At 35.5% G+C, this 6635-nt stretch overlaps 1 long non-coding RNA gene across 1 annotated transcript in view; it reads left to right on the top strand.

The window, feature by feature from the left end:
• Positions 1–276: 276 nt before the first annotated feature.
• The window catches only part of LOC141571827 (uncharacterized), a 152751-nt gene continuing 146392 nt past the window's right edge, over positions 277–6635 (top strand). The window contains exon 1 of the long non-coding RNA XR_012496884.2: positions 277–447. This is a non-coding gene — a long non-coding RNA (uncharacterized LOC141571827). The remainder of the gene's footprint in view (positions 448–6635) is intronic.

The raw sequence follows: 6635 nt of genomic DNA, 5'->3' as shown, positions 1-6635 counted from the left end.
ATTCTAAAAATGTCTGAAGTCTACTATCAAGTGCTATGGCTTGATTGCCACTGAGTGACCTGAGTTGCTGTTAGAGGGGTAAACTCCCCCTGCTGGCACTTTGCTGACAGGAAAGTGAAAATGATCTTCCTGCCTTTCAGTCCTTTTCTATATTTCCCGTTGGCAGAAACTAACAGGAAGTTATATGGCAAAGGTATCTGGGAAATGTAGTTTGCAGAGTTCCAATCAGAGCAGCGTAGATGACAGATGAGAAGAGAATTTGAAGCTGAACTAAAATCGGTAGTGCCTTACACATGTTGTCTCCATAAATATTCAAAAGAACATTATAGTATATTTAGATTATATTTACAATCACCATTACGTAAGCACAGAGTAAAAGGAAGACCATTTGTTATAGTTTCAGATGTCTGGGGAGCATGTAGAGGATTTTATTCTTCCTATAAAGGGGTAAGAATATTATACCTTATTTTAACACTTGTCGCATTTTTCCTAGGTAGTTACCTGACTCTAACTGCAACTTTTCTATGGGATCTTAATGTTTGTTGTACATAGCATGTTTGGGATATGCTAAGAGCTCAGGAAATGTTGAGTGAAATGAGAACGTGGATTGACTCAGAACATCATCTGGGATTTGTAGATAATAAATCATATCTTTTCATAGTGGTAAGGAATGTAATTTTCTTCTTTTTTTTACAACTTTTGCTTTTGACTGAAATGAGAAGTGTTTCCCAATTAAATATTAAGAGAATTCAAAAGAATCACAGCAATATTTAATCAAAATGAGTAGACAGACAAGGGATAAAAGAATGCAAATTTTTTTAATGCTCATCATTCTTGATTATGCATTGAAAACCAAATTGCTTATTTTAAATTTAGTAGCAGAATTCCTGTACCTATTTGTGTCCACCTATATATGAAACTTGATAAATATTTATTGTGAATTATTAGTGCTTAGTACTAAGCAGTCAACAATTTCAATTTTTCTCCTCTCATTATTACATTTGACTCTTCAAATGACTCTGCAAAGAAAATTTCATGCTTATTCCTATGTTTTTCACATTTGAGTAATCTTCACTGCAACCATATTTTCCTTCATTTATTTATTGTTTTATTGGTAATTGACACTGTTATAAACATGGAATCATCAAGCCTGGATTTGAAATCAGGTTACTTGTCTTGAACTATCAGACCATATGCCCCAACTAGGTGCCAGAGAGGCTTAACTGGAATGCTGTTTTAAACTAAATCTGACATGTATGGAGTAAACACATATGAAATAAGTTGTTTCATTCTCCCCTGCCTCTCCTGTCCTAGTGCTTTGCCTTTCTGGTGATGAGGCCAACCACCATCATGGCTGTATGGAGAAATAGCTGTATGGTTTGTGAATGTCTCACTTAAGAGATTGATTCTGATCATTGTTCACCCAGGGCATCTGAGGTAGCACTGGAACTCTTTCAGTTACTATATCTGCATAATTAGAATTCCAGACTTAGTAGCATACAGTGAAGTTTTATTAGGTTCATAGATTCCATGGGTCAGAAATTTGGATAGTTTGCAGCAGGGACAGATATCTCTGATCCACAATATCTGGAACCTCAGCTGGTGTATTCAAACTGCTGGGGCTGGACAACCTGAGAACCTAGGGCACCTCTCTCCTGACAGACTTTCCAAGTGAGCTCTCAGTATGGCAGCAAGTAGAAACCATATGTCTTATACAACCTAACTTTACATGTTCTACCTACAAACATAGATCCTACCTCTGGCTGAATTTAAAAGGTTGAATAGAAGTTAGACAATTAGAGTAAGTGAAAGAGGAATATAAGAAAGGAAGGAAAACAAAATAAGTAATTCTAAACAGACTGGACTAAACCAAAAAGACATGGTAGAAGGAAACATAAAATGTGCAGAGTTTCAGTAATCCCAGAGAGTGCTATACAATGCAGTGCATATTTATATATTTGCCAGGCAGACAAATTATAGATTGTTCTTTGCTTTATCATTCTATCTGACAAAATGATTGTTTCCATTTTAGTTGGTGTCTGAAAAGGGAGTTGGGAATCTAGCCATTTATGCCATCTTTCACAGAGCTGGAGGGGAGTCTTTTTTACAGCTTGTAACTCTTGGCTGAGGAGACAGGTTACTCTCAAATAGGCTCGGGAAGTATCGAGTGTTCAAATGACATATAGGGCATGGACAAAGAAACCAGCTCTCGGATGCATCCAAATGGATTGGTGTCCAGGGCTAATTGGAGAGGGAGGGAATGAGCAAGGGTTGGAATGTGGAATACTCTGAAATGGAGTTTAAAAGGTAAGTATTACCTGTATTTGCTTCTCTATTTTTTTGCAAAATTTAAAAATTTTCCTGTGTGACTTTGGATATCCTCTTCTATGTGTAGTCAGAAGTATTCAAAAATAAAAAATCCTTATATGCTAAATTTACATATTTAATCGTTAGGACACAGTCTCATATGTAGGACCTGATCTCAATCCTAAATTTGCTGTCTATTGGGGTGAGGCAATATAGGTAATCAGTGTTCTCAGTTTCCACAAAGGTGTAAGAAAATTATCTGTTTAGAGTGAATGGAGACAATTTGAAGGTGCATCATTAAATTTTGCAGAAATTATTGGGAGAGATTATTGGGAAAGAAAGTAATAACCAAGAATCATTTTAGGAATTGTCAGGCAAATCTAAATGATCAGCTGAGTTTGGGGGCATTTAGTTGGCACCATTTCCAATCAACTTTTTCTATTTGCTTGCCCAACTGTTTGTTTTTGTTATTTTTGCTGTTAGTTTAGTGGGCTGATGTTGGTAAAGAGAAAAAAAAAAATGATAGCAGTTTTGAAGAAATGGGTTTGCAAAGTCAGAAAGAACCCAGAGCAAAAGAGGTTTTTTTAGTTTGTTTTTGTCTTTGTTTTTGTATTCTTGTAAAAAAGGGCTCTTAGGAAACCTTTTTCTACTGCTGCTGCTGTCATTGCCATCCTCGTGGTCATTATTATCACTGTTGTCTTGCTTTGTTTTGATTCCTGGTGAATAGGAATTATGTTAAACATGTCCCCATATTTCATAATTGCACAGTGTTTTTAATGGTTTTAAAAGCACAGCTGAATACATCTCTTTTATCTCTGTGGGTGTCTGGTTCTGTAAGTCTAAGTTACCTAGTTAGGGTCACAATGCTAGAAAACCTGAGCCAGGACTAGAACTCCGTAGCTTTTGTCTACAACACAAGGACTTGTGTCCACTTACTATCAAAGAGTCCTAGTTTTTCAGACATCCTTGAACAAGCATTTTCAAAAAAGAATAAATAATTCACAAATCAGAACATTCTAATGTGTCTATGAGTTATAATAAGTAATCCAATGTGATGGTCCTTTATTATTATTATTAAATGTATCTCAGTATAAAAGTTGTATATATGAAAATGCAAGCATATTTTGTTCACATAAAGAGATTAATACATAGACATTTTTCTCACTTAATAAGATGTGTTGAAATTCTTTCTAGATTAGCATATAGTAGATATACTCCAGCTATTTTAAAGACTCCATGGAAACACTGTATTGATATATAGTGACCGATTTATCACAATTGATTATTCCCTGTTTCTTGAAACACTCTCTTCTCTAGGCTTTCCTTCCTCTTCTTAATCTGCCTTCTTATCTGTAACTCTGCTACTTAATAGTGAAACAATCCTAGGACAAGTCCTCACTTTCTCTCTATTTTATCTATACTCTTTACCTAGATGATAGCCAGGAATAGAGAGCCGTTAAGTATTGCTTATATTCCGGTGACCCCAACATTCTAGAGGGGACTTTGGAGATTTAATAGAAAGCTCCAATTTTTCACAAAACAGAATGGTTTATTTCTACTGCAAACCCCCAACCCACACTATACTGCTTCTCTGCTTCCTCATAGCCGTGTATTACCCCATCATGTATCCTTTGCCTCAAATCAAAATTTAAGTATCCAAATTTAATTCTTGTCATCACCTCACTTCCCACATCCAATTCATCTACAAGGGCCATTAGCTGTTCCTCAAAAATATATTCCAAATCTCTCTCCTTCTCTTGATTTTCTTTATAATTCAAGCCACTGTCACCTCTCACCTATACTATAGCTAAAGATTTTTATTTTCCTTTCTTCTTCCTCTCTATTGACAATCCAATCTGCACATTGCACCCAAAGACCTTTTTCAAAATGTAAACCAGGTTGCAGATTTCCCCGGTTCCATAATCCCAGTGTCTTTCCATTTCACCTAGGGTAAAATCCAAGCTTCATGTCATGACCTACACAGCCCTTTAGAGTCACCCCCTACTTACCTTCTCAGCCCAATCTCGTAAAACTTTCCTCAATATTGGGAACTGGCTTCTACAACTGTCACGCATTCCTTCCTCTATAGATGGGAGAATTAAAAACTGCCTTTCCTGGACTTCCTTGCAGCTTTGTTTCTAAGTAAATATCAGGATTGTTAATCAGATGCTCTTGTGCAAGACTGTCGAGGATAGAAGTGAGACGGTGGGCATCTTCCTGCCCATTTGTCCACTTCTTTCTGCCAGGCAAATTTGAGGACCTGAAGGTTTTAACAGCAGTGTTCTCGTATCCAGTCTCTAGGTTCCTAGGTGTTGAGAGGCAGGTGTAGTGGAGGCAGTGGGCAGATGTCTCTTTTCACTTTGTGAGTAGAACATCAATAGGTGTGGACTTTATCCTGACGCACTGCATAAGAACTTTATAGCATGTTCTGGAGCTCAACAAATTCAGTGGTAGGCTCAAAAGGCATAGCAGTCCAGTTCCCCTGTATGCTGGTGGACCATTCCTGAAAACCCAGCAATCTCCGCCAAAAATGATAAAGCCTCTAATTCCCCTTAAATATTCTGTTGTGTTTAAGAGATTTGGTGTTTTGCTTTTATCAGTACAGATAACTTACTGAACTTTCTAGGATGGAGAAAGTTGAAACTAATCTTCATTAACTTGTCTTCTGATGGCCTCTTATCTTGATACACTACCCTCAAGCTCTGCAGAGTAGCCTTCAATGTATCCTTTAGATTTCATCTGAATTATCATTTCCCCAGAATGGTTTCCCTTGAACATCTAGTCAACACTGTTCCCTCCGTATGTAGCTAGCACATCACTGTATTTTATTGTCTTTACAACTTTATCATTAGAAAAGATAATTTTGTTAATATTTGTTTACTCTTCATTGTTTGCCTCTATCTCCTCCTATGCCCTTAGAATGTATTCCATGGTAGCAGAGAATTTTCCTGCTCCCTTTACTATTGGGTTTTCCATCCTAGAAAAGAACCTAGAGTATAATAAATAAACATTTGTTCATTGAATTAATGAACAAATGAAATCTGTCATCTCTTGATGAACAATAAGGTATTTGCAGCTTTTCTGGTAATATCAAGAATTTATGAATGAGCATCTTTGCAAATAATATCTTTGTATAGTTGTGCAAGTATATCTATAGGGTAGCCTTGTAGAAGTAGGGTTTTAGAGTAAAAGAGCCCATGCATTTTTATAATAATTGTAATATTTATGGAAAAATTATTTTCAAAATATTATAGCAGTTTACACTATCACTAATGATATACGAGTATCCATTTAACCAACAGAATCACAAACTTAAGTACTTCCAACATTTTAAATGATTGTCAACCTGAAATAAGAAATAGATTGTCATTGTAATATAATTTATATATTTAACTACAAGTGAGGTTAAGTGTTTGTTTATGTTGATTAACGTTTTGTACTTATCTTTATAATTATATATGCTTTGCCCATCTTCTGTGTTTTGTATGACTTACTTGTTCATAAGACAACATTTGTCACATGTATGGTGATTTATTGACTTAATCTTTTAATTTCTTTTTTGTATAGCGTTTTTCCATTCAGGTGTTCTTATTTCTGTTAGTAATGAAATTTCCTTGGTGGTTTTCATTCAATTCTTATTCTTCACATTAGTCTTCTGCAGCATTTTATCTCTGTGTCAGATTTTTTATTTGTTTTATTTTGGTTTTTATTATGGAAATTTCAGACTTATGACAGACTTGCAGAAAGAAACAGCCATGTGCTCTCAGGGATAATATTTTTGATTGCTTATTATAAAGGGAGCCATTCTAACATAAGCACCAGACCAACTTTAAATGATTTCCTATTTTCTCTAACTTTATTTCTCCTTTTGTTCTCCTTTTACCTGATTATGTATTGATGCCTATTTGTTTATATCATTTTGGACAATTTTGGCTGTGAGTAATAAAGAATCAAAGTAACAGTGACATAGAAAAATTAAAATATGCAAGCATTCCAGGCTTAGTATATGCCTCCTTTTGGATCAATTGTAGACAGACACCTTTATTCCAGAAACTAGCATGGAGAAAAGTATGATTAAGGAGGAACAGAGATTGCATATCACACACTTAAGGAATGGTGTGAAAGCTGTTGCAGGCTATCTCTACTTTAGATGGCATCAGACAGAATTCAGTCATGTGTCCACATCTAGTAATGCTAAGGTTTGTCTATTTTTGGTGGACATTTAACTTGCTTTAAGTGGAGAAAAGAAAACAGCTAATTTTGTCTAACTAAATTAACTATTTTTCTACCTAGCTTTTCTAAGTTTTTAAAATTTTTCCCCCCGAAGA

Source organism: Rhinolophus sinicus, chromosome 2, assembly GCF_057876585.1.
Source record: "Rhinolophus sinicus isolate RSI-liver-muscle chromosome 2, RSI-T2T, whole genome shotgun sequence".
In the NCBI taxonomy this organism is placed as follows: Eukaryota; Metazoa; Chordata; class Mammalia; order Chiroptera; family Rhinolophidae; genus Rhinolophus; species Rhinolophus sinicus.
Note: the sequence above shows the minus strand (reverse complement) of the source record. Positions and strands in the feature narration are given on the sequence as shown.